This window comes from Pinus tabuliformis, chromosome 4_1 (assembly GCF_031772625.1).
Source record: "Pinus tabuliformis cultivar Carrire ecotype Pingquan chromosome 4_1, CPIR1, whole genome shotgun sequence".
Taxonomy (NCBI): Eukaryota; Viridiplantae; Streptophyta; class Pinopsida; order Pinales; family Pinaceae; genus Pinus; species Pinus tabuliformis.
In genome coordinates, this window is record NC_142303.1 from 735,656,893 (window position 1) to 735,683,201 (window position 26,309).

Sequence of the window (26,309 nt, forward strand, 5' to 3'; positions counted from 1 at the left end):
TAAAGGGAGAGAATTCTATAAGTGGTATTGAAAACACGTATTCTCATTGTATAGATCATGTGTCTAATGGAAATCACTTATTTTTAAATTGATATATATTGGTAGCCCTTTAATATTATTGATTTCAACACAAATTATACCATAGGTGTAAATACGAAGAAACCCACAAGAAGGATCAGTTGCAAAGAAATAGCCCAGGGGGTGTCCAGTGCCCTAAAATACTGAGTAGTTCCATTGGTGAGCAAGGATTTTGGAAATACGAACCCATATTGGTAGCTTTGTAATGATTGTTGTATAAGGGCTAAAATATAGAAACCAAGGGGTTAGGAATAGTCCACCATTGCCCTAGAACTAGGGCCCCTTAAATAAAACTCTCTAGTAGTCATTAGATTCAACAAAAGCCATAATGAAGAAGACCTTGGAGAACAAAATAACCTTAAATTTTTAGTCCATGATGAATGGATACATTGTTAAAGACCAACCAAATAGGGACTTAAAACGTTCAAACAAAGTATTAACGTTGACTTTGCATAGAGCTAATGCAAGTCCTTAACATCTGGGTCATAGATTTTTAAGGACGGAACTTCCACATATTTTTCAAGTAGAAATGGCCTAGGATTTACTTGGGACTGAGCTTCCTTTGGGGAGGACTTGGCATGGAAAACATCTTTAGAAAAATATTCCTGAGAGGAGGAAGGATTTCCCACATCAATGTTCATAAACGAAGGGCCATAAAAGTAATGGCACCTTAACCAATTTTATATACCGAGGGGGGAGGGGGGGGGGGAAGAATTGTCCAACTGCTTACCTTAAAAAAGTAGGTGTTGCATCACAAAGCGAATGTCCATTTATAGCTCCAGGGAAATCTTAAGGTCCCATATGAAACCTATAGAGGAGACCCCAAGGAGCAGTGAATGCCTAGAGAGAAACTCGACAGACATCTAAAAATAAATTAAGGAACAAGGGGCTAAGGGAATAGGACTGCAAACTATACCAACACATACATTGAACACCAACTCCATGACAACCTCTAATGCCCTAGAAAATGACTAAGGAAGGATAAACATGTGAGAAAGTGGAGGAAATGAGGCTTGATCATTCAGCTTGGAGTGCCCCATTTACGTGTTTCCACTGTAAATCATAAGAAGAGGATGTCAAACCCTATGATTCATTAGAATATTGTTTTACATTCCAATCATTACCACATTGAGGCAAGAAATCAGAGTCATATCCTTCAAATGTAAAGTCACATGTACGATTTGGCACAAAAAATCTTAAAATCATGCATCTAAACCATACAAGCCACTGGAATATTGTTTTTCATTCCAATCACCACACTAAGGTTGAAGAATATATTTAGAGAGGGACGCAAAGGTGTTTCTCGATGTCATATTCAATAAATTTCCTTCAGAAAAAGGTTACATATCCAACTATTCTTTTTCTTGCATACATGTCAAGGTTTCTGCTAAATATATTTTGTACTGTAATGGCCACAATTCTCTAAAACTTCTTCTTCTTAGAAAAATTTTAACTCATTAAAATAAAAAAATACTATGCAATATCCAACATTTCTCCATTGATAAATTTCAAATAAATAAATAAATAAAATTCTTAAATATATAAAACTAGTACACATTAGTAAAGTTCATATAAATTATAATCACCCTTGAAAAAAGCTTAATTTAAAAAAGAAAACTGAAATGCTAGAAATTGAATTATCATAAATTATAAAAAAAATTAAAATATACTATTAATTGCTAAGTTTCTTATTAAATAATAATAATAAATTACCCCAACAAAATTTTCTCGCAAAATCATATCTTTATTATAATGTCTAATTGAAGAACATGTAAAAAAATAGCGTTCAGGTTTTTTAATTTAAAAAACAAAATGGTAAACCACCCTCGTATTTTCATCTAAATTTCATTCCATCATCATATCTACAGAATGAATATTTGGTTAAAGTTTCATCTAAATTTCATTTCATCATTATATATAGATTTGGTTAATGCTTTTGATTTTTTATTTTTAAATCACACATCTCTTCCTATAATGTATATAAAAAAATAAATATTAGAGATCATAAACATTTTCTATATATATATATTTATTGATTGTGTTAATTATATATATAATTATAATTTTAGAAATATATATAGTTGAATAGATATTGAATATAATATTATAGAACTATTATAACGATAATAGTTAAAATTAATTTTTTGTATTATAAATTTTGAATATATATATATATATATATATATATATATATATATATATATATATATATGAAATAATTTATTTATTTTTAATATGAAATAATATATATATATATATTCAAGAAAAATTATGTTTGGAGAATAATATTCTAAATAAATCTATTATTCTTCAAAATAAAGGGTTATAATTTTTCATTACAATATTCAAGTTAATTAATAATTTATATATCTTAGAGGTGATTTTTAAAAATATTTTTTATTATATTTAAAAGAATTTTTAGTTGAAATTTCTTTTAATCTTACTGAAAACATTTCGACAATCTTTAATGATAAATGTGGGACCAAAATGTTCTTATATAATTCAATATGAAAAAAATGTTGTAGTGTGTCAAGCTTTGAGAAATATTAGAATATAGGTAAAACAAACCACAACATATATATAAGTTACATATAAAACTATTATATATAAAAACAAAGTAGAAAATTACCATATTTAAAAAAATGTATAAATATTACGCCATTACCCTATCATTAGAGGTAATTTATATAAAATATATTTTGTGAAAATATGTTCAAAGGTGGTGGGTTTTTAAAGTATATGTTCAAATATTTATTTACATTCGTATAGAAAAATTAAGGGATAGAATAATAGTCAAAAATGAATATTTCAGATAGGCCTAGGTTCTTGATCTCGAGAATACATCTTTTAAATGTCTATTATTTCAAACAAACACTACTACATGAGAGGATGTTTTAAGTCATTTCTTTGAGAAGAAATAACAATTTTGTTTTAGCTTAATTTTTTTCTTTATCGCTTAATATGGAGCAGATATCATGTTAAAATGTAAATGTAAATGTAATTTTTAACATTTTTAATTTAATGTCAGCCCTATTTAAAAATCAACTTATTTATTATAATGTATAAACAAAATATAAATTTAAAATATAAAAAGGTTTACGAACACTATGATATATAAATAAAAATATAAATAAACTAAAAGTATGGTAAATAAATATAACTTTTTTTTTTATATTTACTCAAGAGGTATGGTAAACAAATATAAATATAAATAAACTAGAGGTATGGTAAATAAATAAAACCTCTTTCTATATTTACTCCATAAATCTCTCAAAAAAGAGGTTTTATTTAGGTGAAGCCTATGGGCCAAATACCATATTTATAAAATGGTTATAGTAAATAAATAAATATAGAAGATGTATAAAGAGTTATGGTAAATAAATAAAAATATATCAAATAGGATTAGTAATCAACATCCAATTATATACCAAGCCCATGGGCCAAATACCATTGGCCAAATTATTATTAATACCATCCAAAAAAATATTATTAACCCTAATATTAATATTAAATTATTATTATTATTATTATTATTATTCTTATTTGTTAAGCTTGGCAGGGCCTTTTCATTTTCTATTAAAACATAGACAAATTTACACCACATAAATTGGCTAGGTGGCCTCAGATTTCCCCGAAGGGAAACCAAGTTTCTTCACCACTTATCGGCATTGTCAGCCATCAAAAAACAATAGTGTTTTAGTCTCTCTAACCAAGGTATATATGTATCTATTTCATGTCGATATTCTAGATTTCTAGTTGTACATAGACTTGCATGACGGAAATTAAAAGCTATCCACATATAAAGAAAAAGTAAACATAAGGAACTGATTATCCCTTCTGCTCCTCCAAGAGTGATTCCAATGGTGTCAGGTCCCTAACTATTGATCCAGGCATGTTAGACAGTTCTAGTATGCATGGAATGTGTCTTTCAATTATGTCCATCCTAATGTCCTTCTTATGGAGTTGGAATTGAATTTTCTACAGTTTTTTCTTGTAGCTCAGCATACCTTGGAGTGAAACCACCATGCCTACTGAGATTTTTTCCATGGTTTTTCCTAACAGGATCTTCATCAACCAATAGAGATATAAGGTCTGCTTGAACTACATGATTCTTCCTCTGGTGTTGCCCTGGTCTAGGACTAAGGCCCTCTAATTTTCCATATCCTCCTTTGTCTGACTACCCTGCTTTATTTCTTCTTCCCACTCTTCTAACGGTTGTTGAATTCCCTCATCAGTACCCTCATGATAGGACTCTGCAGCTTTAGTGATAAGGTGTTCTATAGACTTTCTTCCACTGCAAGGCTCAGACATACTCGGCTCCTTATCCTTCCTAGGGGTTTGTCCCCTCCTTCCTCAACCATGACCTCGCGCAGGTCGAGCCATGTCATGAATTCCTTAAACCTCTTCACAGTGACAGTTTGTTAATCTAAAACAATTTATTATAATTTGGTTCCTTCCCTGAATTTCATTTCCAGTGAGGTAAGCCACATCGTGATCTTGCTCAATCCTTTCCCTATCGGAGTCAGGTCCAGGATGGCCATGAGAATAGTCCCCAGAGGGGGTATGCCTCCAACATCCATTTATTGCTCCCGTCCTCCATACCTAATACCTTCTAGTCATAGTCAGGTAAGTCACTCCTTTCCACAGCCAAACTCGTGAACCCTCCCTCACTCCATCATATTTCCAAGTGGTAACTGTTAACCCTTCCCCCTCTGCCTAGGAAATTTTAGCGTTGCCACTATCTTTATCATACTTAGCTTTCCTCTCTAAGTCCCTAGAATTTCCATATTCCCAGTGGGAATGCCCATTATCCCAGCAAGTGCTTTGGCTATAGTAGAGAGAGATGGGGGAATGAGAGGAAGGATGAGAGAGAGGAGTTGCAAGAAAGGAGGAGAGAGGGAGGGAAGAAGAAAGACAGAGAGGGAAGTGCAGAGAGAAAGGGGGTGGCAAGGGAGAGATGGAGAAAGACAGTGTACATTTAGGGGTGAGAGAAAGAGAAATAAGGAGAGATAGAGAGAAGGTGGGAGAGAAGGAGAGAGGGAGGGATATAATAACATAGAGAGAGAGAGAGAGAGAGAGAGTGATGGGCGAAGAGAGAGAGAGAGTGGCGGTTGAAAAGAGAGAGTGACGGGGAAGAGAGAGGAAGGGAGAGAGAGAGAGAGAGAGATGGGGAAGTGAGAGGGAAGTAGGAGAGAAAGGGAGAGAGAGGAAGAACGAGAGACAAGACTTGAGAGAGAGGAGGAGAGTGATGGGGAAAGAGAGAGGATTGGAGGGCAAAGAGAGAGAGAGAGAGAGGGAGGGAGGGAGGGAGAGGAAGTACAAGCTACCGAGCTCCAAACTACTATGCTCCAAGGTAGTCAAATATAATTTAACTTTAATTTATTAGCTCTACAGCCACTGCGCGGGTAGATCTCATCTCTTGTAAAAATGTAAACATGTAAACATAAATGTAAATGTAAACATAAATGTAAACATAAATGTTAATCTAATGTCAACCCTATTTAAAAATCAATCTAACTATTATTATGTATAAACACAATATAAATTTAAATTATAAAGAGTTTTACGAACACTATGGAAAATAAATAAAAATATAAATAAAACCAGAGGTATGGTAAATAGATAAACCTTTTTTTATATTGAAAAATACCATGGAACAAATAATTATTAATACCATGGGCCAAATACCATATTAATAAAATAGTCATGTTAAATAAATAAATATAAATGAGGTATAAAGAGATATGGTAAATAAATAAAAATATATCAAATAGGATTACAAATCAACATCTAATTATATACCAACCCTATGAGCCAATTATTATGGGCCAAATTATTATTTATACCATGCAAAAAAATATTATTAACCGTAATATTAATATTAGAATATTATTATTATTATTATTATTATTATTAAATCTAATATTCATATTAATATATTTTTATATTAATATTGTTATATTTAATAATTTTCTATTAATACAATATTTATTCTTTTATATTATAGTATATATTAATATATCATGATATATATTAACTCTATATATATATGGGAGGGGAGAACAAAGACATAGAGTGATAGATGTGGAGAGATAGGGTGAGTGACAAGGGAGAGATGGAGATAAATTAAAGGTGAGGGGAGAGGAGGAATGAAGAGAGAGAGAGGGAGAGGAGTGAGAGAGGTAGATAAGTATGAGAGAGGGAGGGATAGACACAAAGATGGACGGGGGAGAGAGAGAAGGAGAGAGGGAGGGATATAGTGAGAGGATTGGAGGGGCGAGAGAGAGAGAGAGAGGGATGGGGTAAACGAGAGGAAGGATGAGAGAGAGGACTCGCAAGAGGGGAGGGGAAAGGGAGGAGGGGGGGAGAAAGGGAAGGAAGAAGAAATACATAGAGAGAAGTGGAGAGATAAAGGGAGTGACAAGGGAGATATGGAGAGAGACAGTGTATGTTTAGGGGTGAGATAAAGAGACAAATAAGGAGAGATAGAGAGAAGGGGGAGAGAAGGATAGAGAAGGAGAGATGGAGGGATATAGTAATAGAGTTGGACAAAGAGAGAGTGATGGGGGAAGAGAGATGATTGAAAGGAAAAGAGAGAGAGTGTGTGTGAGAGAGAGAGATGGGGAAGAGAGATGGAGGTAGAGAGAAAGGGAGAGAGAGGAAGAACGAGACACATGACTTGAGAGAGAGGAGGAGAGTGGTGGGTGAAGAGAGAGGATTGGAGGGCAAAGAGAGAGAGAGGGATAGAGAGAGAGCTGGGAGAAGAGAGAGGGAGGTAGGAGAGAAAGGGAGTGAGAGGAAGTACGAGAGAGCTAACTTGAGAGAGAGGAGGAGAGAGGGATGGAAAATGTATGATGTTTACTACAATAGCTCGAGCTAAAGATTTAAATGGTTTACAATTTAGCCCGTCCTTTATGAGAATATAACAAAAGTAAAAAGGGTGACAATAAGAATAGTAGAAGAAAATAGTTTGACGTTAATCAAAATGAAGACTATTTGTAACATAATATATTTTGATTATTCACATTTTCTATCATTCACCACTATTACATTGTCACTTTACATTAAAAAAGATTAATTCATCATTTTTCATCATTAAAGTTATTAACAATATTTATCATCTCAACAAACTCCGGTAACTAAGAAAAATTAAAATTAAAATGACCAGATTAATATGAGACATATTTAGCATATTTAAAATGATTATATTAATATTAGACGAATTTACATATTATTGATAAAATTAATCATATTTTTGTTATATTTTCTTTGGCCGCACAAGACTGAAACTAGCCTATATCCATGTCAACTCGAGATCTCTTAAGAATTTGCACTTAAACAAGAGGTTATCAATCCCTTTGGGCGCTTGATAAATTCGGAGTTAAGATAGATCTAGACTAGTTTATTTTAATTAAATTCTATTTTTTCCCTTTTATCTTTATAGTCACATAATAAATTTTAAGGTTTTCTCAAAAAAAATGAGAGAAAGTAACTAGGATTCATATTTTAGTGAATGCTAACCAACAAACATTGTAAAACTAATTCAATTCCATTGGTGTCCATACATTTCTGCCGAATATTACATAAATTGGTTATAATATTTAACCTGAGCCAGCCAATCATTCAAAAAAAAATTTACTTATTAAAATGATGGAATTTTTGTGGGAATGGTTATAATATTTAACCTGAGCCAGCCAATCATTCAAAAAAAAATTTACTTATTAAAATGATGGAATTTTTGTGGGAATGGATTTTGAGAAATCGAGTCAACTCTAATGTTAACCATGAAATTGTTAAGGAGTCCATAATTTATAACCGAATCGTCACTGATAGGGTTTTTAATAAATGCTTCATGGTTCAAATGGGCCTAGAATAGATACCTATGTTATGGCGTAGTCGTATGTGTGAATGGAGTCGCTACCATGTTTGACTTGAGTAGGATTACTAAGGACGTTTTCACATTTGTGATTGTGTCGATGTGAGATTTAATGGTTTTTTTTTGCCATCATGACTCTTTGAGCTGAGTTTTTGGATTTCGCCCTAATTTATGTGCTTAAGGTAAAGGGAATAATTTCAGGGTGGGAAGAAATTAGTATTAGCCGCACTGAAAAACCATTAATGTTTAGATTTATTTCAATTCTAAATTTATAAAGTCTCTAGAGGAATTAAATTTCTAGAGATTTGAGCTCTCTAGACACTTGATAGATTTGAAGTTAAGATCAATCTAAATTAGTTTATTTTAATTAATATTTATTTTTTCCTTTTCATCTTTATGACAACATAATAAGTTTTGAGGTTTTCTCTATAAAGAAAAAAATGAGGGAAAAGTGACAACAACATAATAAGTTGTTGAATTGAGGCTTCTGTGATCCATATTATTTATAAGTAGAACTTCAGCGTAAATGTCTCTCTTTATGTGATTTATGGTGAAGTTCTACTTATAAATAATATTGATGTAATTGGTTCGAAACGCGTCGACAAATGTCTCTCTTTATGTGATTTACGGCGAAATTCTACTTATAAACATAATAAGTTTTGAGATTTTCTCTATAAAGAAAAAAAGGAGAAAAAAGTAACTAGTTGTCATATGCTAGTGAATGCTACCAAACACACATAGTAAAACTAATTCGATTCCATTGGTGTGCATACATTTCTGCCCAATATTACAAAAATTGCTTATAATATTTAACTTGACCTAGCCAATCATTCAACAGTTCTGTCGAGTCAACTTTGATGTCAACCCTGAAATTGTTAAGGAGACCATACTTTATAATCAAACCATCATGGATAGGGTTTTGAATAAATTCTTCATGCTTCAAATGAACCCATAATAGATTCCTATGTTATGCCGTAGGCGTATCGGTAAATGGAGTCACTACCAAGTTTGACCTCAGTAGGATTACTAAGGACATTTTTACATTTTCGATGTGTCGATGTGAGATTTAATGGGTTTTTTTTGCCATCGTGACTCTCTGGGATGGATTTCTTCGTTTGGCCCTAATTTATGTGCTTGAGGTAAAAGGAATTGTTTTAGGGTGGGAGCAAATTAGTATCTGTGGCACTGAAAAACCATCAATGGAAGTGCTTGGACATTCGAAGGTTGTGATGTCGAGTGGGAAGCTCTCGAAACTGGTTTTTCATAGGAAAATTTGAAGGCATTGTCATCTCTGGTAATCACGCAGAGGAAGTTCGTTTTGTATTCAATCTTATTTCCATAGCATCAAGTTAGTGGCTTCTAAATACTTCTCTTATTTCTTTTAATGATGTAAAGCTTTGTTGCTAAATTTGTTAGGGTATGATTTTAGTGTTTTTTCCTAGTGTTGAGCTAAAATATGAGTGATCGTGGTTGATAATGTTTGGTAGAATGGAAATTTCAAGGGTTGTGATTTGGATTACAACGGAGTTATGCTTATTAAGCATAGTTATACTTATTAAGCATTTCGTTTTAGGATAAATTCTAATTTTGGTGCTTTTTTTTGGGTAGAATTTCTACTACTCTCTGGAATAATCATATTTCCATTGGGACCATAAATGTTTATTGTTGTGTTTTCTACAAATTTATGTCATTTATTATTTCTTTAACCGTTATTAGTGTTATGAGAATTCCCCTTTTTCCTAAGTAGTTGATATCAACTTTCTCTATAATACGTATTATGTTAACTATAGTAACACATTTTCGAGAGATGTATATTAATGGGAAAGAAAATGGAAATCAAAGTCTTATTGTTCTTTTATGAATTCCAATTTAGGAATAGAGCATGATTTGTCTATTGATAACAAAATTATGGGAAGTATGTATTTTAGTTTGACATTGATTGTAGAGGATTTTAAAAATTTTAATTCTACAATTCCCATGTTGATGAGATAGATAGGCCAAAAATCTAGCATTTATAGATCATGATTTGATGTTGAAATCATACGTTGGACTTGATCAGACATAAGACTAGACTACGATTGCTGGAATTTGATTTGAACAAAAGCTACTAAGCATATAAAAAAGGTACTAAGCTACTAAGCATATAAAATGGTTTCCCTATAGAATGGTGAAACTAGAAAAGGTATTGCCCATACTACTGCAAGAGTTAGTAGAGGGTTTCCAATGTAACCTATACTAAAGTGTTGCCTTGAGAAATATTCATGGTTGCTAAGAATGCGCATCTTGACTGTCTACTTTTGATATTATGGAGCCACCTTGGGAATATTTATAAAAGAAACTGTATAAGTAGTCTTGCCCCTATCATCTCATAACTTGGTTTAATAGGTGGTATTTGAATTAGATGCAGGGAATGTTATCTGCCTCCAAATTATCTGTGATTGGAATTATGTAAAATACTTAATAATGTTTTTATTTCGATTTATTTATGGAAAATATATGTAGCTATACTAAATATCACAAAAATTTGATCTTCTCTCCATCGTAAGAGACCCTTACTAATAAATCATGTATTGGTTCCCTAAATGGAGTGCAACAATAACTTAATCGTTGAATGATTGATCAATGCAATAAGCCATTTGATTCCTAGCCTATCCAATTGTTAACATGATAAAAGGGTAGTCCTTTTCAAGAAGGCATGCACCTAATGATATGATTTACCAACCTCAAATTTTACAATGAAACAACGTAGAAATCTCTTATTGGATGCAATGCTACACTAGGGACTGTAAAATATAACCTGTTTGGAAAACTTGTAGATGAATGTTCTTCTGAATGAATCCCTCTACTATTTGATGGAATGTGAGAGGGATGATGACCCCAATTCATAATATGCTCATGAGATATGTAATGAAAATATCTAAAAATGATAATGTAATCCTCTAGGAAGCCAAATCGTCACCTTTGATTCTTGAATTTGGGATGACGATGTTTTAAGTGAATCCATGGATCCAGGTAGAGGTAGAGATAGATGTGTTTTGGACATGGATTTTCTCTAAGCCATTGAAGGTTTTTATGTTTAAGAGTATAGATGAATAGATGTCCATGTCTTCAAACCGAGGTTGCAATTTTTTTAGAACTTTTTTGGATGGGCACATGATTCTTTTTCATGGTAGTGCATCAAACACTGTTGTGTATGTACATAGGAAAATTTAGTTGAAAACTAGGTTTCCTATGTACACGCAATGACTCAAGTATGGTGGAAAACAATTGTAGTATGTCTAGACCATTGTAAATATATTTGATAAGAGTTCAACTTCTTTATTTCACTGTTGAAAAAATGAATTCTTGGTAGTCTCATATGGCATTGTTTATATTGATTTTCTTGGATTTTAAATCAGTTTGAAATTCAATGCTTTGATGGCCACTAAAACTCCTTAACAATGTATTAGAGCTAAACATAACTAACTATTTTTTACTATTTGATGAGCCAAATTGATGTAGAAACTCGTTCATATATATGACTATGAAAAATTAAAAGAACAACACTCATTAAGAATGAATTTTGATGCCAAGATTTTTGTTGGAGTTTTGTCGCAATGTTTACACTCATGATTTGCTTATATTGGTTTTTGAAAACAAGTGCTTTGAGATTGATTTCATAAAAAATTACCTTTCCATGTCAACATACTCTTTCTTGTCTAAGGGGGTCTATATAGTTTTTCTAAAGCCTTCCCATTTTTTCCTTTGGCCCTTATTGATGACAATGTTTTGGTGAGGGTGGGAAATGAAGGGAAGCGAAACTCCACAAATGATGCATATATGCAAGAATTTTGTTGCGAATAAACAAGAATGTGTAGGAGTCAATTTTATTTACAATGGTGGAGTAGGTGAAGAGGGAGTATTATGGTAGCCTTTTCTGCATGAAGGAAAGAGTGAAACAACTAATTTGTATGTTTTAGGGTTTCTGGCATTAAAAGTTTGATCAAGAGGATATTTGTTAAGAATAAATGGTAGTAAAAGTAATTTTTTATTCAATTATTTTTTGTAATGGGTGGTGAGGGCTAATGAATGCATTTATTTGGGTTTTCTAGGTGTCTCATTATCCTCAACAAGTTTTTCCCAACTCTTCTTAATGATTTCGGTAGATATCATTATTGTCTAGTTGATGGTCTACAACTACATTTGACAACATTTTTGTATGTCTATGATTTTCCTCAAGATATGTTTAAAAGATATTTAGATATGTTTTGGTATCTCCATCTACGTTTTTTGGAGCAACTTTGTATAGGAGATTTGTGTCATCAGTGTTTGGTAGTTTGTGTTATTATATTCATTTCTTGTTGATATAATAAGTTGGACTCTTAGATATTTATTTTTGGTAAATTTGTAGATCCTCATTTTAATTGTAATTATTCTACCAGAATCTATTGGCTTACATTTCCCCTGCCAGGCTATCAGGAAGTTAAAACATGAAATTCTAGGCTTTGTCTCTTTGCTTTGATTGTTTTTTTGGATGTGGATGCAATGACCTTGCCATTATTGGTGTGTAGAGGATTACAAATTTTTGAAGTATAATAAATTTATTGAAAAATAAGTCTGGTTAAAAAATAATGTATAAATTTGTGTGATTAAATTTATAATGTTAGAACAAAAAATAAAAACTTAGTGTGAATGTATATCTAATAGTCACACAATTAGTTGTATTTTGTTATTTGTGTTGGTTAGGAAGGTGGGTCTACCCACGAGTTTTGAACCTATGACCTTATGATTTTTAATTCTGATTAAGTTCATCAATGTGTAAAAATGCACCAATACGAGGGTTGTCGAATACATTTATCTATCTTTTTGTACTTTTGAGCTGTGATTCATGGTTTATTTTTAGACAGTACTTTGATAAATATAGAAGCATGTTTTAGTGATTAATATATGTCCTTGAATTATTAGATACTTTAATGAGAGAGAGCATTGTGAAGAATTAAAATATAGATTCTAATTATTCTGTAAATCATTTTGTGAAAATGAAAAACACAATGTGATATATAAATCCTGTGTTGGTGATTAACATCACCAAAATATTAAGGAGGCCTTAACAACACACCTAATCATTGACTATTCAAAACCCTATGGGCCACACCATTAGTTGTTATTGTATAGTTTAATTGATTTTCAATTCTAATGAAGTTCATAAATGTATAAAAATGAATGAGTCAAGGGGTTGTCAAGTATATTGATCTATCTCTCTAATATTTCGATCCAGGATGCAAGATAATCACGTATGTCTCTCTTCAAGTTTTGTCTACTTAGGGAAGCAAAATAAAGGTTGAGATCCACACCACTTTAGATATCAGGTTGGTGAGACCTTTGGTCTACTCTTCACCCTTGCTTCCAGCCCTTCCCCCTCCTCCCACAAAACCATTAGTGTCTGGATTGACCTCCACTATACTTTTTAGGATTTCTTGTGCTAGATCCAATTATAAGCACCATATACATTACCAAATCTTGGTCCCAATGCGAAACTCATTTTGTAGAGTGTAGTACTCTATATGTTTTCTCAAGAGACTACTCTTCAATTATGAGATTATTTGGTTGACCTTGGATTCTATGAGCAGTGGATCTCTTAAATCCTACGCTACTACCAAGATTACATATCCTTTCTTCCTCGACCTCATATATTCTCGAAGGGACATTATTAGTTAGTGTATTGACCCCTTTACAATGATTGATGATTTTGTTGAGGAGCCTGTTTCTATTTCTCCTTACTTAACATTATTAATATAGTCTCTTAATTATTCCCCCCTAACCATATAGCTTTATGAAAATTTACCGAAAGTTCTTACATAAAGGCTTAACCATATAATCCTTTTGATTTAGGAATAAAAATTAACATTGTAGGAAAGGATGTGATATTCAAACCAGATTATAAGAATCTAGACGAATACCAAGTTATCATATAATGACCTAGAGAAACATCCCATGACTCAAATAAGGCTAAGAAAGAGCTATAGTCAAGAAAAAATTACTCTGGTTCTGAACACTAATGAAGAAGTTAGTGATGACAAATATATCAAGGAATGATCATATTCTAAAATTGATTAAGGAATCAAGAACAAAGTTAGTGGGGAAAGACCTCCAATTACCAAGAAAATACAAAAGTACTATTTGGAGGTATTGAAAGATCCAAATCCACTAGTATGACATAAACATATTTAGGAAAGTAGATAGCTAATAAGACTATAATAATCAGATTGACAATAGTTAGACATAACCTTGATGGCTACAATTGAGGATAGAAATGGGAAAGAAAAATAAATAGTTAGTGGAACATAATGTTTAGGGATGGTTAAGTTAATATTAAACTTGAAAAGGTTGAATCCTAGCCCCTCCACTATGTTTTAGCTCACAAAAAAACCAAAGTTCCATTCAAGGACCTAACCAAATTTTGGAACAAATTTTGAATTCAAAAATATTTTTCTGTGAAATTATAGGTTGATAATTTGTCTTGGTTCTAGATTATGTCCTATGAAAAAGATATTTTGGGGGAAGTAATATAGAAAAACCTACAAGTTCTTGGGCATTCTCCATGGTTGTGCGCCCTTGAAATGTTGGGTACATTCTAGTGCATCCAATTGATGTTGTCCATATCAAATGGTTTTAGACTTCCAATAACATGAATTGGGGATGTGGTGACATTTTTGTTTGGGGGACAAAGCTCTAGAGGGAATGCGAACTTGATTAAATTGGCTACAAAATTACCTATTACGATTCCTAACTTTTATTTCATTCTTGAAAGCATAGTAAATTTATTTGTTCACTTGATTTTGGCTCTTCTTCTAGAGATCCTAGATGTCATACTTTTGCTCAGGTTTAGTTTCCCTTCTTTAAGGGGTTTTATTTGTGGTGCTTGATTAATCACGGGGGAGGCAAAGGGGGAGGATTGCATTTGAATATGCTGGTTAACTTTTTATGTAGGCATATAGGTTAGCGAACATGGATTAATTAGCTTGGATTGGGATATTCCTCTAATATTGTGTTAAATTTCTGCAATATGCAATAAAATTTAGTTTGATCGATTGGGAACGATGTTGTTTTATTAGTGATGGTCCATTTATATTTTTCATGTGTTTTATTATCTGGAATTTATACTTCTCTATTTGATCTCTAGCAAGTTTCCACTAAATTGACAATTATTGATCTTATGCCCCATAATTTAGAAGTAGAAACTTAAATTAGGAAAGTTAACCTATATTATTCTTTCTATGAAATTGGGTTCTCGATATTGGAAGTTGATAAACAATTTTATGTTTTGTTAGGTATTTATTGCATAGAGGTTGAATTTTTGGGCTGAGCCATTTGTTTGAAATATGTTGTCATTGATGACAAAGTAAAAATAATTGATGATGTTTCCATTGATGGAAAATTCAAAGAATTGATGGCCAAGGTAAAGAATATGTTGTCAAGGATATGCTCATATGTATCAAGTAATTGATTTCATGTTTTGATGAGTTTTTACTCTCAAAGGTAATGCAATGGTGAAGTAGATAAGACTGCAAGAACAAGGAAGATTAGATCATGTATGCAAGGCTCAAAAATTTCCAAGCATATTGGTGAACAATAATGGTGGAGCTCATTGGTGAAGGTGTCGGATATTTGGAGCCAATTCCAACTCACAAGATCATCTTAATTGCTTTTGGAACCCAATGAAATGGATAGATCTCTAAAATATGTTTCGTTAATGTATGTGGATGTGTGAAAATGGCCTCTTGGATCATAATTTAGGACCAGTCAAATTGATGAACCCCAAAGTCAAAGTTTCAAAGGTAAAGTTGTTGGAGGACCTTTTGGTGCATAGTAAAGTTTGGCACACATCTAAATGAAACAGGATCATTTAGCAAAGTGGCTAGATAGCAACCAGGAAAATGTGGTACTATGAACAACAATGAAAGAAGAGAAATATTATTGGCCCAACAGTGGACCCTATCAACACATCAGCCCAACGGAAGTACGCTTGCAAGGATTCCTTGGATGAAATTTAATCAGAGCATCAACACAACACCGAGGATGATATTAGCATGGGGTAGGTGGTATAGAAAAAACACGTGGAAACAGTATCTTATTTTCCACATTTTAGATCAGGACATCCTCACCATACAACTAAGCCTACAAATAATTTCCCAAAAGAATTAAAGGTGCACACAAAGGATAGTTCCAGGGATGACACAAGCCAGGGATAACAACATTCCGATGGGACTAAACCCAAAAGTGCATAGGCATGCATAAAATTTTGAATGCCAGGGGTGAGTTGGAGCTAGGACAACATAATGAAGAAGAAGCCAAATGAATTACAACCAGGAAAATATTGAATTCAAGGGTAATGTTAAGATATGGCTAGGGCTCAAATAATATATAACAAAGGAATTCAATGAAAAAGCAAAAGGCCTAGACCATTTTTCTCTCTCCTCTCTAATCGGTGCGTGGAAAATTTTTGTTGGACAGGGTAGACAACTTGGAAAACATAGGTGGATGATGACATCAACCTGACGTGGCCCAATGAGAGGTGGACACATGCTAGGTGTTTTTTGGCATTTCAAGTACCCTATTGGTCCAAATCTTAGTGACATGTGTCACCTATCAGATGGCACCACATGGTGAATATGACGTGAAAATCATGCCAACCGTGAAGGTCAACCTCAGAAGCCTTGAGAAATGCACAACGCAGCTTCTTTAGGGTGATTAGGTGTCAGCTTGACACAATAGTTTCCATAGCCAACTCAACCCAACTACTAGTGTATTGGTTTGTAGGAGTAGCGAGTATACCCACTGTAAAAATCCAACCCCCAAGGTAAATATGAGAGGCAAAATAAAAGGCACAGGCAAAAAGTTGTGGGCTAACAGTGTTGGAGACTGACTATAGTAGACAATTTGGCAGCGATCACCAACGAGAGAAGAATGGAAAGGAGGGCCCACAAGACACGTAATCCTGTAGGTTAGAACCTGACATGAAATCGAATGTGCACAAAGGTTTATTGTCATGATTTGTGGAAAGTGAAAGAGATGGGAGATAGAGATATTTCTAAAGTTTAACATTCTGTAAACTAATGAAGAGATCTCCCAAGTAATAGTTTTGTGGTGGTTTTATATGTTGATCAACTGTGATTCCCTAAACTAATTGCAATATAAAAGCACTTCATGCATGGTTTAATAAAGTCTTAGCACCTTATTCATATGCAGGTCAGTAGTTGTTAAAGTGATGAAGAGCCATCTGAATATCAACTATTATGTAAAGCCCTTGGGGCCATAATGCAAAGGAGTTAATGGAATAATTATATGCAGCAATGTTTTATAAAGTGCCTTGAAGCACACAACTATATATACAATTGGAAACACTTTGGAGTTAATGACAGTATATATGTGTGTGTGTGTGTGTGTGTGGGAGCATGTTTTAAATAAGGCACTTGGGCCATGATAAAAGGACTTGTATGAATGAGTCAACAACTTGAACTTTGGAGGTTAGGCCAAACATAAGAGAACATAATTAAAATATCTATAATTAGGATGAATATATCAGTGTCATTGTATTTGGTAGCATGTAAAATTTAAGAGTTAGTTTAAGCAGAAATAATAAGTATAGATATTTTCCAGAAATAGAAAAGCCCAGCTAAATCCTCTAACAAATTCCAGAACAACAAATTTGAGTAGTTTAACTCAGAATATCTTGAAGTTGGAGGTGAGGAGTAAAGATTACATGGAGAACATGCTGATAAGATTTATTTGACCAAGACAAAGGAAAAAATAAAAACTCCATGCAAAGATGAAAGAAAAAGTTATCAAAAGATTGAATCCAAAAATATCATTCCAGAATTCTTTAAAAGCAGAATTCAAGCCACCGAGTAAGTTGTTGTTGGTGCAACAAGATGTATAATGTTGTATTGCATCAAAGGTGAATTAAAGACAAATATTAGTGTCTGAGAGGTGTTGGAAAAGGTAAAGAACAAATTGGCGATTGGTGATTAATGATGATGGCATAGTTGGTGATTTGTTTAGTAATCAGAGATTGTTGAAGGTGTTTGTAAGGTGGTTTCAGTGAGAAATTGAAATTATGAAAATTATTTGTTTATGAAAGAGGTGTTCTATTAGTTCTTGATGAGGCCCATCAATATGTACATGATAAGGGTCATAATTCCATCCTCCAACTTCATAACGATCTCTTTCTCACATTTATTTACAATTGTTGTTATATTATAATTAGTTAGAGGTGTAAAATATGTTTTGCTATGTCATGTGGCCTAATATGGTTTAAATGCAGGAAATGGAGAATTTTTTAGATGACTTCAATACAGGATCTTAGAGTAGACAATAGGGAGAGATTATAGGACATTTTCCACCTCCTTAACTCACTCAATCAACCAAAATCACCATACTCTCTCTCATCAGTTCAAGGTCATTGGTAGCCACCCAAGTGCGGTTAAAGAAGATATAGATCCACCCTTCTCGAGTTTTTGGAGAAAAACATTCCTCTTTTCTACGGAGTTGTTAGTAGCTACCCTCTTGCATAAATAAACATGCGAAAGGGCTCATTATGAATCAAACTTTGTTATCAGCTAAGAAGGTATTGAGCTCAAGCACTTGATACTATTATTTTTTACTAGTTATGTGATGTGTTTGACATTGATGCAATGATAATGAGAAGTTTCTTATTGATCCATCAATGAGTTAGTTCTAGAGGGTTGAGGCGCTTAAGTTTGGCCCCAACCCTAGTGGCTTAGGTCCCTCTTATGTATTGGTATTTCTTTTTATATTAGAATTTTTATTATTTCTCTGCATTTCATTAGAACATAACCCCTCAAAATTCTTATGATTGCAACCTCTATCTCATCTCTCTCATGGGAGAATGAATGGAAGAATCTACAATCATAGTCCAAAAATGATATGTTTATGATTTCTTGAAATAAGTTCTATGTTAGTCATATTTTTTTGCATATGTTTGTTCTAGCTTAGAGTTGGATTTATTGACTAGATTAGAGTTTTTCGCATAGATTACATGGTATTTAAATTCAACTCATCTTTTCCACCATTGGTTATTTTATTTTCTCAATAATAAAAGAGTATGTTCATTTGATGCTGCAAGTTTGTTTAGATCTATAGGCGAGAGGCGTTTCACCATATCCATCCAGGACTTCTTCACGCTCTTTGATGAATCTCAAAATTTTGTTCTTGAGCTCATTTCCTTAGGTCAAGGTGAGTAACCCTCTTATTTAAAAACAAGCCTTCCTAAGGTGTTGAGCTTTGCTATGAGTGTTGGACACCTTTTATCAATCTACCACAACATCCATCCACCTTTCCATCCCTTTATATCATCATTCCTACCTCCTAAACATTCTCGGCAGCCTTCCTGAAGCATTACAGGCCTTCTTGTAGCAATATAGGTCACTTGTAGCAACTTCCTATAACATGCCTCTAGCAGCTTGTTTCACCCTTTTTTTCGACTAGTGATTCAAGTTTGACTTATTTTAGGATAAGGTTGACCCCTAACTACAACTCCATGATCAACAGAAGCACCTACACTGTTCCAACTATCCTTTTCATTCATTGCAAGATATAATAACATGTTTGTTTATAAAAGATTTAGCACAAATAGAACATTGATTTATATGATAGTATGAAATAGATAAATGTTGCATGAAATATTGAGTTATGATTTCATAGGGTACTTTCATGTTTGCAATTGGATTGGGTAGCTAGATGGTTGATTATAAAATAGTGTAGTTCCCTTTCTGCAAGTAGTGTGGCTGTTTTTTCTTTGATGAATCGATTCAGTAGCATGTACAAGTTAATAAAATCTACAGGTTGAGGTTTAAAAATAACTTTCCTTTTTGTCATTAGAGCTAGCTTTTGAATTGCACCTTTAATAGTTAATTCCATTCTAATTCAGTAGCAAGAATGGTCTTGGAGCACTATTGATCAAATTTACTAGTTGAGGGTGGCATGAGTAGAATCCTGTCTATTGTGTATATAGCACTATCACCTCAAAGTTTGTACAATCCCTAGGTTGATAAATAAAGTTTAGGGGCCCTTGGGAGTTACAACACTCTTGGTGCAATACCAGGGCTCACCACTTTTTTGCACCATTGTCAAGGAGGTGTCTAGGTAGATGTTATTTTTGCTTAAGAATTATTTTCTCTTTTACATTTAGTTTTGAAAAAATCAAATAAATGAGAAAAAAAAAATTATTTCATGCCTCGTAGGTATAGAGATACTCAAGGAAAATTCTTACCAAACACCCCCACACCCTCAAACAGTCAACCTTCACTCTTCTTTGTTGACTGTCAACTTCCCTCTCTAACTACAAGGGGGTTAGAAGACCCTTTAAGTGAACAACCTAAGATCTTTGAAGAACCTACTGGGGAAGAAGAAGAACCATTTTAACCTACCAAAAACATGTCTAAAAACAGGAAAAATGTGGTTTTTCCTATCAGAGAGACTAATGGAGAGGCTATAATGAAGAATATAAGCCCTACTTCCCTTCCACACGTCCATGCTTTAACCTCTCAGGATCATGGTACTTTAACGTTTGAATTTTTTGTTGTATGTAGGACCTATGACTATGCCTCTGATGATGATAAGTTGAAGATATTTCCATCTACCCTTAAATATGCATCCTTGCTCTGGCTTATGGGTCTGCATGGGGATAGCATCACCAACTGGGCTCAAATGCAATAAGCCTTTAATAAAAAGTACATGGACTATTGTAGGTCCAAATAAATGAGAAAATATTTAGAATGACTATAGGACCTTATGAATCCCTAGAGGATTATGAGGAAAGATTTCAACTAAGTTATAGGAGGGCTAGATGCTGCCTTCAACTTGAATCACTCAAGCTAGTTTTTCTCCTAGGGATCAGGGAGGATCTACTGGAAACCCTTAACATGTTGTCTTTGGGACACATCTATCAATTATCCTATGATGACATCAAAAAAGTGTTCAAAAATAACTCTAGAGCAGCTAGGAAGAAGGGTAGCGCTAGTCAAACCTTTGCCAGTTCCTCTCCTTCCACATCATCCATCAAGAATGAGATTGGGAACATGTTGGATGACTTTAAAAGAGAAATGTTGTGTACCTTTTCTTTTTATATGGGTACCATGAAGATCATGAGGAGACAAGAGGAAGTAGAGAGGGCCCTAGCTATTTTCTGCCCTAAATGCACTATAAGGTATCCCAGAAATGAATGCCCATTAAAGGTCATACACGTCTACTTAGTCGGTGAGGAAAAACATGCCATGAGGAAATTTCCTTCTTTTTCTAGTTTAAAAGTTGTATACCAAGGGAGAGAAGGTGGGGTTGAGCAACTCTGCTTTATAAATCAAAGGATGTCTCAAGGAGCTCAACCATACCAGAAGGGCATGTAAGGTGCATCTTACTCTTATAACCATCCTAATAAGAATGTAACCTTACCACCATGGCACTCCTCCACTCATCCATCATGGTACATACCTCCTTCTTGGCCTTATGCTCCTCAATATTCTCCCCAACCAGCCAATCAACCATTTCATCCATATGTTTTTTGACATCCTCCATGGAATAACCTATCAGAAGGGTGGAGGCCTCAATGTAACCAACCTTCTGCCTCACTACCTCCACCTCCATCTCAAACACAACTGACTCCACCTATTCCACCCAAGCAACCTCAGAGTCCCGCTAAACCAAATCTAAACTCAAATAAAAAACAAGCACAATAATTCTATAGTGGATAGACCTCTTACCCTGCCTATTCTACGCAGATTCAAGAAATCAACCTTAGATCTCGAAGAGTGCTTCCATATAACAAACCTCCATCTCCATTCAAAGAACTTGAAGAGGAAAAGGAAGAGAGTGCCCCTGAGGTAAATCCACCTCCTTTTCTTGAGATATTGATCCATCCTAAGCAACACACCCTAGAAGAGACTGAACTTCTAGGGGAATTAAAGAATCAGTTTGTTAACATACCCCTCCTCCAATCTATTAAGGATGTTCCCATCTATAATAAGCTTATCGAAGAAAAAAAATTCAAACACCCTGCGAGGAGAAAAAAAGACACCCCCACCAATAATTTTATTGGTCAATTATCTGATTTGTTGTTGGGGAGAGTGATTTATCCAAAATACTTAGACCATGGAAGTCCAGTAGTATATGTGCGCATTGATAGCATAAGTGTCCCTCATACAGTGATTGATCTTGGGGATTCCATAAAGGTGATAACTAAATAAACCATTCTAAAACTAAAGCTCCAACGATCCTTAAGAAAGACCACTATAGTGGTGCAACTTGCAGATAGATTCATAGTGGCTACTGAGGGAGTTGTTGAGGATGTAATGGTCTCTATTGACTCCTGGGAGTATCCTACTAAATTCTTGGTTCTCCAACCCAAAACCAAATTCAATGGTTATCCTCTCATCTTGGGAAGGCCATGGTTATCCACTATTGATTCTTACATTAGTTGGAGGGCCAAGAACATGACCGTTAATAATGGACATTTGTCTAAACAATTAGAAATGTAGCCCCCTCCTCAACCATCCAATGAGCATGACTTACCCCTACAACTAGAAAAATAGGAGGAGTATGAAGTGTATCATACAACATCCCATCCAATATGTAACCTATATGATGTTATAGGAGGGGAGTAACCTGATGAAGATGACCTCATTGACCATACCCTCCAGAATGAACCCCCCAATACCATGCCTCTTAATGAGACTATGAAAGAGTGTATGGTAATCATTGGACTCAATTATACTTAGTTGATTCAAGTCCTGCCCATGTCAAAGTTGTAGAATTTGGTCCATCCAGAACCTTAAAGATTAACCCCTCTCTCGTATCCAACCAAGAAGAGAAGTTCTGCAAGATGCTAAGAGAACACTTAGATGTCTTTTCCTGAAACTATAAAGAAGTGAAGGGGGTGCATTCCGCAGTTTTTACTCATCACATCTACATCAAGGATGGATGCAAAGCTATGCACCAACCTGAGAGGAGAATGAACCCAGCCGTCAAGGACATAGTAAAGGAAAAATTGCAATAGTTGCTAGATGTAGGGTTTATATACTCAATCTCAGATAGTGAGTGGGTATCCCCTCTAGTTTTGGTCACAAATAAGAATGCAAAGTGGAGGATCTATGTGGATTACAAAGAACTAAACAAAGACACCAAGAAAGGCCATTTCCCTTTAGCTTTCACTGATCAATTTTTAGATGGTCTTACACTGAAGAAGTTATTCTCTTTCTTAAATGGATTTAGTGGTTACAATCACATCCAGATCGACCCTGAGGATTAGGGAAAAACTAAATTCACATGTCCTTGGGGTCCCTTTTCTTATAGGATCCTCCATTATAGTCTATTCAAGGACCCTACCACTTTTTAAAGGGCAGTTCTAAGCATCATTGTTGAGCTGGTCCATGACTCTATAGAGATCTACATGGATGATTTCACGCCCTATGGGTGTGAGTTCCTGTAGGCTCACTCTAACCTAGGAAAAGTCCTGAAGAAATGCATTGAAATGAACCTCTCGCTTAGTCCTAAGAAATATGAATTCATAATGAATGCACAAACTGTGCCTAGCCATTTAATATATCAAGAGGGAATACAAGTGGACCCAAACAAGATTTCCATCATCAAAAGGGTCTCTACTCCTCAAAACAAGAGGGATATTAGGAGCTTTTTTGGATTATATGGAAATTATGGGAGATTTATCAAGGACTTTAGTAAAATGGCTTCACCTTTTTTTGGATTATTGACCAAGGACTCAGAATTCTACTAGACAAATAGTTGACAAGAGGCCCTTGAGATTTTGGAATAGAAATTAAGCACTGCACGCATACTTAGCAGCCCAAATTGGGCTCTTCCTTTCCATATTGATGTTGTTTCATCCGAAAAAGTTATGGGGGAATCCTTGTGAAAAATACATGCTAAGTTACCTTATGTCATTTACTTCATTAGTAAAATTATATCTAAGGTTGAATTCAACTACCCTCTAACTGATAAAGAACTCATAGATGTTGTACAATCCTTACACAAATCTTGAAACTACATCACTGGATACCAAACTTTTGTGCATACTAACCATGAAACTATTAAATATTTGATGAATAAGCCTAATGTGAATGCTAGAATCATTATATGGCTACTATTGTTACAACAGATTGATTTAACTATCATTGACAAGTGAGGAAAAGAAAATGTAGTTTCATATTTTGTGCCTAGAATTTCTTTACCTATAGGTGATGAATGGATGGTCGGTGATCATATTCTAGATGATAAATTATTTCCCATATCAGTGCTCTCTCTATGGTTTTCTGACATAACCAACTATCTAGTTTCGTAAAATTTCCCCCAAATTTGTCATCTAGGGAGAAGAGAAAAATTGTATGGAAAAGCGCCACTTTCACTTGGATTGGGGGAAATCTCTTCAAGTTTAGACCATATCAATATTAAGGAGATGTGTTAGGGAATATTAAGTCTTTGACATCCTCTCGACCTATCATGATGGACCCTATGGAGGTCATTTTTCTTCCAAGAGAACAACTTTCAAAATTCTACAAGCTGGCTATTATTGGCCCACTCTCCACCAAGATGCAAAAAGGTATACCAGCAGATGTGATAAATTCCAAAGGATGGGAAAACCCACACCCAAGGATGATATTACCCTACAATATCAAGTGTCCTTGGAGCCATTTGATGAGTGCAACATGGATTTCATTGGGCCAATTGATCCACCATGATGGCAGAAAAATACATCATTGTATGCAGTGACTACTTAACAAAGTGGGTTGAGACAAAGGTTGTAAACGCATCAACAAAGGAGAAAGTGGATGAGTTCTTAAGGGAAAATTTCTTCTACAAATTTGGATACCGCAGAGAGATAGTCACCGATCAAGGAGCTCAATTCACATCACATCTGATCGAGAATATTTTAAGGAAACATCATATCACACACATAACATCTACTTCCTATCACCCTCAGGAAAATGTACAAGTAGAGGTTACAAATAGGTTATTGGAGAGAATCCTCACCAAGGTTATGGGTAGTAGTAGGAGAGATTAGGTAGAAAGATTAGTGGAGGCCACATAGGCCTATAACACCACTTAGAAGACAACTACTAGGTTAACTCCATATGTTCTAGTTTATGGAAAGAAAGTTATGCTTTCTATTGAGTTTGAGTATAAGACTTTGATAATGGCAGCCAAATTGGACTTAGATGTCACTGAAGCACAATAAGAGAGGCTGCTCCAGTTCAATGGCTTGGATGAGTTCATAATGCAAGGCCTCCTACACACAATTGCAAAGGAAGGTTTGTCATGATAGGCATATCAATGACAGGCTTTTTCAAGAAGGAGATTGGGCATTATTATATGATTCTAAGTTCAAGGATATCAAGGGAAAACTAATGAAAAGATGGTTATCCCCATACCTGATACAAAAACATCATGACAATGGAGCTATTCAAATAAATATCATTGATGAGGAAGGTATTCCCTTGCTTGTTAATGGCTACATGTTGAAGGTATACAAAAAACCTATGTCTAAGGAAGAATTCATCAGTACAATTAGAAGAGAAGTCAACGTGCCTACAAGTGTCATAGCTTCCAGTCCATAACATTCCTAGACACTTTTGGAAAAAATAAAAATAAAAAGAAACTAAAAAGCCTGGACGAAAACCTTTATGAGGCATATGAGGCCAAATCTTGTGTTGAAAACCTCTTTGAGGCATCCCAAGAGAAAAAAAGAGAAGATAAATAATAAAGATCCTTTGGTGAAAACCTCTCTTAAGGCACCTAGGGTAGGAATATAGGTTGAAAACCTCCTTTGAGGAAAACTAATGTGTCTACAAAAAAAAAAAAACAAAGGAAAAAACACAGGAAATGGATCTACAACATGTCTACTAATTTTTTGTCATTTTGTAGGATTAAAGACAGTGGAAAATTCCATATCTTTAGGGCCAACATTCTCAATATTCTCTTCACTCCTCTCTCCATCCAATTCATATCCATCATCCATGATCATGTGATGAACCCTCTCTACCATCCCATTGGCCAAAAATTCAAGTTTTACAGCCTCTCTAGATTACTATAGGAAGGGTCGTGATTGCTACAAGAAGGTCCTGTAGTGCTATACGAAGGTTCTGAAAATCGATAGGAGGGAGGTCCTAGGAAATTAAAACTCATAATGACCTTGAAAAGGATGAATAAGGCTCTGCCACCATGGTCCACCATCCACCCATCACTCATACGTCCCATTTCACAAAAAAAAAATCACTGAAGTCCCTCCACTTTGTCTTACCCGTGTTAAATTTATTTGGAGAACCACACATATAACAACCTCTTCATTTCT